This window comes from Rhinoderma darwinii, chromosome 3, assembly GCF_050947455.1.
Source record: "Rhinoderma darwinii isolate aRhiDar2 chromosome 3, aRhiDar2.hap1, whole genome shotgun sequence".
Classification (NCBI taxonomy): domain Eukaryota; kingdom Metazoa; phylum Chordata; class Amphibia; order Anura; family Rhinodermatidae; genus Rhinoderma; species Rhinoderma darwinii.
In genome coordinates this window covers 20,005,787-20,018,946 of record NC_134689.1, presented here as the reverse complement: position 1 = coordinate 20,018,946, position 13,160 = coordinate 20,005,787, and positions in this window count along the sequence as shown.

Genomic DNA, 13,160 nt, shown 5'->3' with positions numbered 1-13,160 from the left:
GGAATACCCTTTTTTTAAGCCAACTATTCCCGGACCTAACATCCTCTTGTGTAGACAAAGGATTTCCTGCCCTATTTGTCAGCGCCCCTTTCTGCGTGAGTAAAGGTAGGTATGGGCAAACAATAACTATACTAATAGCACCTCAGTTCCTGGTATTCCAAACCCCTTCTGATCAACGAAGACCTCAACGATGTGGTGGAGAAATGTCATACCGTCCAAACCTCTTACGCCATGGCACCTCATAGCGGTAGAGGCTGTAGAAATCGGTGAGCTATGTAACAGAAGGATTGTCCACACGGGAGTGAAATATATAAAACTTTGGCGTTTATGTTATTTGCACATACACTCCATAACACAAAAAAACAGACGCGGGAGAACATACCCCAACAAAAATTGGCACCAACATGATGCATTGCATAAAGTAACCTGGAAGGATTCCTAGGCTGTCATGGCTTTTTTACATTTGGCCTTAGAACACACGCGCCCCTACAGATTGTGATAGGCATGGGGCGGCGAGGTGTAAGCAGACATATCAGCACCACTATGCTGTCCCCGGGCCTGATGAGGATGTTCCTGCACAGCATAGTGGGGATGATACTGGGTCTGGTAGCCATGAGGCTGCATGGGAGCCTGTAAACTTGGGGCAGGTAGGGAGTATGGAGGGAAGTGACGGACAGGGCCAGCCATTGGGCCAGGGGAGAGGTATCTTGGCCCTGGAGGATATTGCGGCATCTGCGATATGCCAGGGGCAGGTTGTGAGGGCCCTGACAAATGGACCCCCGCGGAGGGCATAAAGACACTACGCCACTGCTCGATAGCTGTGAAGCACCGCCCTGGACTAAGCGGGGGTGTAGCACTGTCGAGTAGCGACAGCATGTTAGATTGCAGCCGCGCCAGCCTATGCACTGGTACCCGGCGCATTAAAGGTGCCATGCTGCGACAAAAAAAGTTGTCCTCATCAGCTGTCCTCATCGTAGTTTTCCTCATCAGCTGCACGCCGCAGGTACTCCAGAACACGCGCGTCCACCTGTGCACCTGCGGGTGGGTTGACAGGGCGTCTGCGGCGGGGTGCTGCATGGCTAGGTGCCACTTGGTCCGGTGGCCCAGCTTCAGGCGCTGAGGCGACCGGGACAGGATCCTCTCTGGTGGGGTCCGGGGTTAGGTTGACCAGGGGAGCGGCGGCTTCGGACGCCTGGTTAGACTCCTCTTCCGACGCGTCAAGAGTGTCGCTAGTTCTAGAATATAGGGGAGACGTCAGTTGAGGAACACTATTTACTGTGCAAACACAAAGCAGCTTTGGCGTATCTGACATTTTTGGGAGGTCACGTTTGCAAAAAGGGACAACAACGAGTACTTACGGTCACATGTCCATTATTTCCCGCAGGAACAACAGCTGCTCATAATAAATATAGCGGCGCTTCCTGGTGCCACCCTCTCCGCTGCGGCCGCCGGAACCATATTCTCTCCGGAACTGGTCCCTTGAACTTCGCCACCGTCTCTTTACATCGTCCACTGTATAAATAATAAAGAACACATCATTCAAGAAACACACCAGATGTTACTGCGCACACAGACAGTGCATATAAACTACTGTACCACACGTCCACACAAGAACACACCTTACTTTCTGATACTATAAAGATGCCACTGAACGGAAACGTTGCCAATGACAGGCATTGATTCAACAGGGACGCAATAGGCAATATGGATGTCATTATACACATATATGTCGACACACATATATACACTCACCAATGCGTTGGCGGTCACGGGTGCGGCTGTCGGCCCACTCCTGCTCGAACAGCGCCTCGGCAATATGCTCCCATGCTGCCTCCTTGACTGTGCGGTCAAGGTATGACTCCGCATGGGTGTTCCATACCTCCGGACGCTCCTGAACTAAAGCGATGAGCTTCGCCACATCCATCTGCCGAGGCATGGCTGCAAGCTGCTTGTGGTGCTGTAGTAAACGGTTTGGCCTCTTTTTGAAAACCTGCTCTCTAAGCTACTTCCTGCTTTTCTGCTGGTTTCAACGAGTTAGTTCAAACTCCTTAGCATAGAGACAACGTGTCCTGCGTGAAAAACGCGCGTTCAGCGCAGGTGCCACCGTATGACATGCGTGATTTTCACGCACCCATTGACTTCAATGGGTGCGTGATGCGCGAAATACGCAGAGATATTGAACTTGTCGCGTTTTGTACGCAGCGAACAAACGCTGCGCAAAAATCACGCACTGTTTGAACTGCCCCATTGACTTCTATTGGGCTGTGCGTGGCGCGCGAAAAAAACGCGCCCTGCACGCACGCAAATCATGCTCGTGTGAATCCCCCCTTAGTAATGGGTTTAGATGACTTTTTTGGAAAAAGGGTATCAATAGTCATATTATTTCTATAGATGATGGGTTCAAGGATGTCTTCTGCTGCTCTGCCTCCTTTCTCTACCTGATGCTTTTTCATTAAAACACTGATAAACTGCAGCTGCATCCACCTCCTCTCCCCTCCTTCCTGTCTTCTATTTACTGTTTTAGGGTCAGTTGACACATTGCATAAATACTGCGTTTTTTTCCGAAACTAATTCTGTTGCGGAAAGGCCGCAGGAAATACAGTAGCAGCAAAGTGGATGAGATAAAAAAAAATCTCATCCACATGCTGCGTAAATACTGAGCGGAAAAAACACTGAGAAATGGACCGGCGGTACAGAACTTTATTCCACAGCATGTCAATTGTATTTGCTGCGGGTTTTCCCCATTGAATTCAATGGGAAGGTAAATTCCACAACAAATAGTAGTTGTTGCGTTTTTTTTCCGGCAGGTTCGCAGAGATTCCGCCACAAAAAATGCAACTCTGCATGAAAAACCCCACTATACTTACCTAGGAGTCTGTGTTTCTTCCTCCAAGCCGGCCTCCTGGGATGTCGCTTCATCCCGTGTGACCGCCGCTGCAGCTAATCACAGGCTAAAGCGGCAGTCACATGGTTGCAACGTCATCCCAGGAGGCCGGCCTGAATTACATCAGAGGCCCAGCCTCCTGGGATGACGCTTCATTCCATGTGACCGACGCTGCAGCCAATCACAGCGGTGTCCTGGGATGAAACGTCAGTTTGGTGCGCTTTTTTGCCCGGAATTCCCTGCGGAGCACAGTGCGGATACGTTGCGTGCTTTTATGCCGCGTATCTGCCCCGTGTGAACACGGCCTTACAGTAGATGGATCTTTTGGTGACTGGAGGTTTTTGGACATTAACAGAAAGTCTGTAAGGAAGGGGAAGTGGAACCACAGGCTACTGGAAAGAAACATAAGGGAACATACAGCTCGTCTGAAAACCATATCAGAGCCTACTGTCAATACCAATTATAGTTACTGTATGAGTACTGATGTATTTACTGCACAGATCCACATAACAGATACGATTTTTCAGTCTCTACTGATTTCTATGTGGAAAAATCAGTATCTGATGTAGCATAGCATGATTTTTCCGTATATGTGCGTACAAAAAAAACCTGTGTAATAATATGGCGGCACATAGAGTCAAGGAAACCTCCATAGGATAACATTACCGGATTCATAATACTAAAGCACAATGTCCGAAATGTTGCTTTGTGACTATCATTATTGGTATTGTATATACCAGAGTCTAGAATATGATGAATTTTAATGTAAGATTTATAATGGACATCCTTCTCGGAGAACGATTCTCCAATTCTTGGAAGTTGTGTATGAACTTTTACTCCTTGAACGTGCACCTGGGAGCGCAACGTAACTAAGGGTTGTGCTGCGATACATTGGAATATGTGTTTATTGATACCAAAACTTTCATTTTTCAATTTCACTGCTTTTCATAAATGTCTTCTCGTGGGGGGATGACGGCTTGATTCTGATTGATTGCTATTTGCTATGGTTACTCATTGTGATATTATAAATTATTCCAGGTGTTCCCTGTGAACCTACACTAATATATTAGGGAATTGCAGAAATAGCAATTTTCTTAGAGAGTCACTCCCTTCTTAATAGGATCACAGCTGTCAGGAACGAGGAATCGGGGATTATTTAGAAAAACTGCCTCGATAGTAAAAGATATAAAATAAATGGGGAAGATGATTTTCCCCTTATTTATAGTGTGTGTGACAATTTTTACTCCAAAAATACCTCCAAATACCAACAGGCCAGACCTTGTATACGATGCAGAAGGGTTTGTCTAAAGTAGTGGTTCCCAATTTGTGGCTCTCCAGCAAAACTACAACTCTCTATCTGTAGTCAAAGGTGGCCGTAATTGCATGCTGGGTGTTGTAGTTTTTTCATAGCTGGCGAACCTTCCAGCAGCTGTTATACCATGCTGGGAGTTGTCGCTTTTTCCACGAGTAAAGAGCCACAGGTTGGCAAGCGCTGATCTAAAGGGCAAAATCTTGCCAACTAAGTATACTGCTGTTCATGGAACATTTCCAACATGGATTTGTTTTGCTTTTTAGATTACTGCTGCCTTTTTATTGCAATGTTCTATATTACATACATCAATGAATAATTTCTTATGGATTTATGTCAATTTAGGCCAACAATAGGAGAGGTGCCCACAGTCTGCCACTCAGTATGTACCATTGAGAGGGTGGGGGCACCGGGGCAGACTGGCACAATATACTAGTAAGTATTTAAAAACAAGCAAACAAGAAAAAAAACCACAATGCTCTGCTCTAAAAAATTTATACAGCCAATCAGATGCTGTGTCAAAGTGGTTGTACCAGACTAAAGATAAACTGAAAGTAAGTGGAATGAATATATAGTGGTAATGAATATATAGTACATAGAATAAAAATTTTTACATTTGCTTATATACAAAGTTTCACTATTACATCTACACGACAATAAGAAACTAGTATTTCCAGGAGGATTGTTCTCTCTTTATTTGGAATTGCTATTTAAACTTTTACCAAGATCTCTTCTCATGATAAGAATCCTCTGAACAGTAAGGTTTTGTTCACACAGCTTATTTTCAGCCGTTTTTCGGGCCGTAAACGTCCTGAAAAACGGCTGAAAAATCGGAAGCAGATTGCCTCCAAACATCTGCCCATTGATTTCAATGGGAAAACGGCGTTCTGTTTTTTACTCGGCCATTTTTCAAAACGGCCGCGTGAAAAAGAAGTGCATGTGACTTCTACAGCTTTTTTGGATCAGTTTTTCATAGACTCTACAGAAAAAGAGCTCCAAAAACGGTAGTTAAAAACACAGCAAAAAACGCGACTTTGATTAAAAAACGTCTGAAAATCAGGAGCTGTTTTGCCTTGAAAACAGCTCCGTATTTTAAGAAGTTTTTTTATTTTGTGTGTGCACATACCCTAATACATTGTTTTAATTAATTCTGCTGCGTATGTCACATTCCAAGAAGAAGAAGCCAAAATAAATAAAAAATATTCATGATATGAATGATCCTTCTGTAATGTATTTAAAAATTTAAATAAACATTAAAAAATATAAAAAAAAACTAGATACACAGAATAGATCCTTCTATGGCTCTATCCATGTATCAGGGGAAAGTACATTCTCTGTACATGTTCAGAAACCTCCTTAGTGGTCAGAAAATCTTTCTAGTGTTAAAAAGTAAATAGTAGCCAGAGAGGAGGGGGATGCAGCTGCAGTATCTATGCCTTAGTGTATCAGTGAGACAGCATGAGAGGGAGAGAGGGGAGAAGCAACAGAGAGGAGACATCTGATTGGCTCAGAGTAAACAGCACAGTTATTACATCATACTAGGAAGAGGCCGCCCCATCATCAAGCATGGAGAGGGAAAGTGTCTCTATCCATCTATCTGTCTATCTATCTATCTATCTATCTATCTATCTATCTATCTATCTATCTATCTATCTATCTATCTATCTATCTATCTATCTATCTATCTATCTATCTATCTATCTATCTATCTATCTGGCTGTCTGTCTGTCTGTCTGTCTGTCTATCATCTATTTCCTCAATAACATTGCTAAACAGTCCCCAAATTACATTACCATATGGTGCACAACTGACAGTGCCATAGACGTGTCATAAAGTGCTTATTATGGTACACACTGCCAAATTTATATACTGTACAGTGCCCACGTAGCAGTGAAATATGTCTTAAAGGGTAACTAAACTTTCAACAAACTTCTGACATGTCATAGTGAATGTCAAAAGTTTTGATCGATGGGGGTCTGAGCACTGAGACCCCCACGATCATTAAAATGAAGCGGTAGAAGTGCTCGGGTGAGTGCTGAGCTGCTTCGTTTCTGATCGGCTTTTCTCAGAAAGCTGATGTAACGGTGTACAGACCCATAGACTTCGTATTGAGTATTGAAAAAAGCCGATCAGAAACCAAGCAGCTCAGCGCTCACCCGAGCGCTTCTGCCACTTTGTTTTAGCGATCGGTAGGGGTCTCAGTGCTTGGACCCTCACCGATCAAAACTTCCGACTTGTCACTATGACATGTCAGAAGTTTGTTGAAAGTTTAGTTACCCTTTACAATGCTCACATACAACCACCACACAGAGAACAAATAACAGGGCCATTCAGTGCCAAAATTAGAAGCTAACTTACCGACATCACCTCTAACCTACGGTATAATGGTTCTCCCCCTGGTGGTCACCATTGACACAATTTCTTACTCCTTTATGCAAATTCGACCCACTGCTTTCCTCTAGCGGTGGCCTCACTTGCGCAATGATATCCTCTCCGTCGTCAGTAGAGGATGTTGGTGTCTTGTGAACACGCTTATACGCGCATGCGCATTATATGCCGGCTCGGCCACCTGCATCATGCAGGTGGATGCATCAGCAGTCGGCTCCAGGTCCTGCCTACTAGGTAAGTGTTCACACAGGGGGGATGGGTTGCCGCAAAGGGGATGTAGCTTATCGCGAGGAGGGGCCTTGGTGCCGCGAGGGGGGTGGCTTTCCGTGAGGAGGGAAAGGGGATTCCCGCAAAGGGTGGTGGGGGTTTCCCTGGAGGAGGGGCGGGGGTGCCGTGAAATACAAAGTGGCACTATAAAACTATATAAAAGGGAATTATTTGTTTTCCTTATTTTATTTTTTGCTATGTACGCACTGTTTTATATAAGTAACTAGCTTTTATACCCGGCGTTGCTCGGGAGGTTGACTTACGGTATAGATATAGTAAAAGCTCACTATTTAAAAACCTCTCAGTATGAATTTAATTGCTAGGGAGTGTCAATAATGTTATTGGAGGAAAAAAGAAATGAAATGAAGGAATATATTCATTATAGATTTATATAGTGTTGATTTAGGACTGCATGTTTCTATTCCAACGCTTGACTCAAATAAGTTGAGTCGCTTCTCCCCTTATGGAAACCTACCCTTTACTCAAAGCTGACACTGAAACAGAGTTGGATTTTAATGGCCACAGCAGCCGTTTATTATTTAAATAACAAGGAATTTTAAATACCATAAATTTTTGAATCCCCAAAAAGGAATTCTTCATAACATTAAATAACCAACTGCGACCCTATCAGGGTCATAACATTATTAAACAACCAGAATGACAGGGGCAAGTCCTTGAAACCACCGATATTTAATTTTGGTCATCTGCCCACCAATACCTTACCCCCAGCCGTAACCCGGCCCGGGGGCACCAATTACCTTTTGCAGATGACCACCATATATAACACAGCCTTCAAAAAGGGTTAACACCCTAAGAAGCCGACCAATTCGGGGTGCATCCCGTGATGCATTCCCCCCACCACTTTTTACGACCTACTTCAAGGACTCCCCCCCGCAGCTACAATGACAGAGTAACCTGGCCAAAGACATACATCATCAGTAAAATAAACTTCTGGCCGGGAAAAACAACCACCCGCAGCAACCTTTTGCTGCAGTGCACCAATCCACTCCAGGGCGGGTGGGCGGGAACATGTTCTTGATTCTGTGTAATGGCGAAGAAAGGGAAGAAAACTACAGGAAACAGATACATCCCCCTCAATCCCCACCCCTAATCCCACAAACCCTCCTACTATCCCTATCCTTAACTTCCCATAGGCCAACCAACTCCATGTCCCTCCCATCTATTTTAAGTCATGGAGGCCTCCCCTTATTTTATTTTTTCGTCTGCAATAAGGCCTCTTCTTTCTTGTAAACAATGTTTTTTGTCTTTTGATCCGGTGCCAAGATGTACAGATTCTTTCCAGTGCTCCTCTGGAGCAAGCAACATATAGTTGCCCATGGGAAAAACAGGGACTTTGAAGGTGTATTCCTGCCACTTTCAGGGCTTGACCTTGAGCCTTGTTAATTGTCATTGCGAAGGCTAGGCGTTCCGGGAACTGTTGCTGCTTGAACTCGAAAGGAACATCATTTGGAGCGAGGGGAATGCCAGGAATAAAGACAACTTCCCCCTTGGCACATCCTGGTAGTATGGTGGCCTCGATGACGTCATCCATTTTAAACCAATGAAAAATCGGGCTTCAAACAAACGAACTTTCGAAAATATATATAAGATACATTGCGATTTATTATTTTGAGTTCTTGTGAGTACCCCTCATCTTTGCGGAATCGTATCATTTTCTGAAAGTTGCTATATTATATAACTTTGGAAACTAATAAAAAAAAATTATAATAAAAAAGAATAATAATATTATCCATAGCGGTTTAGGGTTTTATATAGGATATAGCCCAGGAGGATCATTTACTGTGGCTGTGGGTTCTTCTCTAGGTAATTTGACCCAAGCTATCACGGCCCCAACCCATCTTGGCCTCATTCCTCATTTTAATAAATGGTGAGAATCTGTGCAGTGATCCCATCACCACAGGCCCTACAATATAAGCCTACATTATTTTTTGGAATTAAGGTGGTATTACACAGCCCTACGGGGGCCGTGTAAACGAGTGGCGATCAACAAGACAGTTCGTTGATCGGTGCTCGTTTGCTCCTGTCACACGCGAGCTATGTATGGGGACGAGCGCTCGTTATAGCGTTTGCTCGTTCATCTGCTGATCTCTGCCCTGTTTACACAGGGCAATTATCAGGAACGAGCGTTCTGTGAACACTCGTTGGCCCGATAATTGGCCTGTGTAAAAGGGCCTTTACTCCAAGAATCATGGGGGGGATAAGCACCCCTGGTGGGGCAGAGTGTGGTAGTGTGAGTGCCCCATTTTAATCTTTGCATACCACTAGTATGCTCTTGTCTCCCAGATACTAGAACCCTCCAATGATTTCATAAGGTGATGAAAACCAGACAAGAACATCAGATTATAATCCAACAGTTGATATTTATTTGTCTACATCATTCGCAATATTTAGACTCAGCATTGTTTGGGAATGGCGCATGCTAGAGCAGAAATGTTACTCTGCGGATGATTTGCTGACATCCGCCATGCCTGGTTTGCGGAATCCAGGGGCGTAACTAGGAAAGACTGGGCCCTATAGCAAGCTTTTGACTGGGACCCCCCTCCGCTGGGTATCACACAAACCCCCCCTTGTTGATAGTGCCTCCCTATAGATTCCACCACACAGTGCCCCCCTAAAATAGCGCCATACACAGCCCCCTGTAGATAGCGCCATACACAGCACCTGTAGATAACACCTTACAGCCCCCCTGTAGATAACGTCTTACAGCCCCAAATCCACCCTGTAGATAACGCCATACAGACCCCCCCCTGTAGATAACGCCATACAGAGTCCCCCTGTAGATAATGCCATACAGACACCCCCTGTAGATAACGCCATACAGAAACACCCCTGTAGATAACGCCATACAGACACCCCTGTAGAAAACGCCATATCCCCCCCCCCCCAAAAAAAAAACGCCCTATAGTTTGTCCTACAAAAGAGATGTATCCCCTATCCACAGGATAAGGAGAACGGGGGACCGAAAGTCCCCTTTAGTTCTTCCATGACAAACCTGGGACTTCCGGCGTCTGCGCAGTTCAATAAAAATGAAAGGAGCGCTGGTCACGCATGCACACAAGCGCGACCGGTGCACAAGTCATTTCTATGGAGCTGCAGACAGACCCCGGAAGTCCGAGGTTTGTCATGGAGAACTTTGGAGGACTTTCGGTCCCCCGTTCTCCTTATCGCTGGGCGTCCCAGCGATCCCACATGTATCCCCTATCCTGTGGATAGGGGATGCATGTCTTTTGTAGGAACAAGCCCTTCAGTGGTGTCGCGCTGTAGCAGCCATAGCGGCTGCCAGCGGAGCCTCCGGCCATGGGGGGGGGGCTCGTGCCGGCGGGTGGCACGGGCCCCCTCATGCTGCGGGTCCCGTAGCAGCCGCTACGGCTGCTATAGCGGTAGTTACGCCACTGGCGGAAACCATAGGGACACACTTTTGCAACCATCCTGATATATTTTTGGTGAATTTTATTCCTATTCTTTGTAGTGGGGTCTTCATCACTCATTATTATGGCAGTATTGCTTGCGCCAATTGGAGCAACCCAGTGTGGCGACAATGTTGGGGATAAACTGTTATATCCAGGGTTTTTGCAGGTTCAGGTTTTGCTCATCTCCTTTTCAGGACGAAGGTACAGAAATAAGGTCTGCTCACTTTCTCGCAGATGCAACGTGTATCAGTTATTAAAATGTCTTAGATAGCAAACTGCAACATTCCTGCTGACATATGGAGAGAATTAAAGGATTAATGTGGCATTTGAATTTATGTAATATGTCAATTTGCCAGAGATTTTTATTTATTGTTTCTACCTCCTCACTGAATCAATGAATCATAAAATACGTCTTTATCCCAATAATTATATACATATATTGAAAAAACTTGTTTGTCTTGGAGAAAGAGACAAAAAGTGAAGAAGATACATACGGATTTTCTTTCCGGTATGTTATTCTGCCACCTATGGGTTATACTGGAGACTGCAAGACTTCCTGTTTAAAATTGTTTTTGGAAAATGAATGCAGTTTATGATAGTCCTAAGATTCTGATAACCCCATAATTTTTTCTGAAATAGAACTGAAAATGAATCTGAAGGACTGAGAAATAGCCTTTTATGTCTCCTCTGATAAAACAAAATATATAAAGGGCCAGCAGCATACTTCGTGTTAGTTATAATTTCATAAACCTTTCTATGACCGTCTAGTAAGTTTGAATATTTGATAATCTGTCACCTATCTTTTAATGGTGGATTAAATAAATTTTCATTCCATAAAAATTGACCTGTCATCTCCCCTGACCTGTCCATTCTAATAAATACTTGTACCCATGAAATAACAATTCTGGAACATATTTTCTTAGAATTCTGCGTTGTGCCGTTCCTCTGTTATTCCTCCTAGAAATATATGAATAAATTAACAACTGGGTGTTACCATTTCCCTTGTCAAAGGGGCGTGTCCCTACACAGTCTCACTCTGTCAGTACTGATTGGACAGTGTCAGTCTATGTAGGGACACGCCTCCCCACTGCTAATACCCAGGTGTCACTTTATGCATGAATTTCTAGGAGGAATAAAAGTTGAACAGCACAATGTAGAGTTATAAAAAAAAATTGTTATTTCATGCGGAATACAATTATTTACTAAAACGGATATGTCAGGAGAGGTGACAGGTCCTATTCAAAGGGGTGGCCACTTAATTTTAAAAGTGGCCAGGTCAACATATCATACACATTAACAGCACTTGCACGCATATGTATTAAAAAATTCCTGATTCGGACCCGTTTGTGGCTCCGTTGTACTTTCTGTTTGGTAGACAGGCCTTTAACCTGCCCCCACGTAACTATAAGGGTATGTGCACACACACTAATTACGTCCGTAATTGACGGACGTATTTCGGCCGCAAGTAGTGGACCGAACACAGTGCAGGGAGCCGGGCTCCTAGCATCATACTTATGTACGATGCTAGGAGTCCCTGCCTCTCCGTGGAACTACTGTCCCGTACTGAAAACATGATTACAGTACGTGACAGTTGTCCTGCAGCGAGGCAGGGACTCCTAGCATCGTACATAAGTATGATGCTAGGAGCCCGGCTCCCTGCACTGTGTTCAGTCCGGTACTTGCGGCCGAAATACGTCCGTCAATTACGGACGTAATTAGTGTGTGTGCACATACCCCAAGACGTCATGCTGTGGGTCAACACAATGCTGTCTCTCCAAGTCTCCCTACACCGCATAGCCGGACTTCTGCCATGTACTTCTTTACATCTAACCAATATATAAACTGTATAAACATTTCTTACTTTCCTGGTGCACAGCACGTACTTTATCAGATATCATAGGATAGAAAGTAGTGCATGCTATAATAGTGGCATCTGCGCCCATAAACTATTATGTGATCCATTTAATGTGTGAACTTTCATGGCCTTTTCCTGGCATATACATTAAAAGGATCCCGCAATAGTCTATGGGTGGCAAATGCCGCTGTAAGGCACCCGTCACCCATAAACTCTTATGGCATCTGTTACCGTATAGGTCATGAAAAGCCAATAAAAAGCTCATGATATAAGTTCTAAGCTATGTGTTTAAAGTATGCCTATGCCGTATGCCATACAGTGCTATACACCACCTATAGGCTCCCATGTTAAACAAAAACATACTTTTTTTTGCAGGATCCTATTGTTTGGAATAGCCTAGTCTACTATGTTATTCAATATCTCAAAAATGTAAATAAAAATGGTATAGCGACATATACCAGCCCGACGGAGACCAAAAGGACACTCTTTGGCTTCCGTCAGCTAATGGGGACGTTTAAGGCCCTTTTACACGGGCCTATTATCGGGCAAACGCTGGTTCATCTGCTGATCGTATAGTTTTAAAAATGAAAAATATTATTGTTGTCGGCAGCACATCTCGGTGTGTAAACAGGGACGTGCGTTGCCGACATGATAATAATGTATGGGGACGAGCGATTGTAGAAATGAGTGCTCGTGCCCATACTAGCTCCTTGTGAAAGGAGCAAACGAGCGCCAATCAACGAGCTGTCCTGTTGATCGGCGCTCGTTTACATGGCCCAAGACCTTTGGTGTGTACGTCTGGAGTTTTCCTGATGTACACGCTAAATGTGCGTCACAAACTTTGATGTGAACAGGGCCTATGATGAAAGGTATCGCAGGGCGGCAGTCTCATGTCTTATCTTGTTTATATTAGATAAGAGTAGGATTGCTGGTAAGAAAAACAGAAGTCAGGAGCCTCCTGATCTTGTAGCTATTGCTATTCAGCAGCTCAAGGCTCAGATTACACTGCAGTTCCTCCTGGCAGTG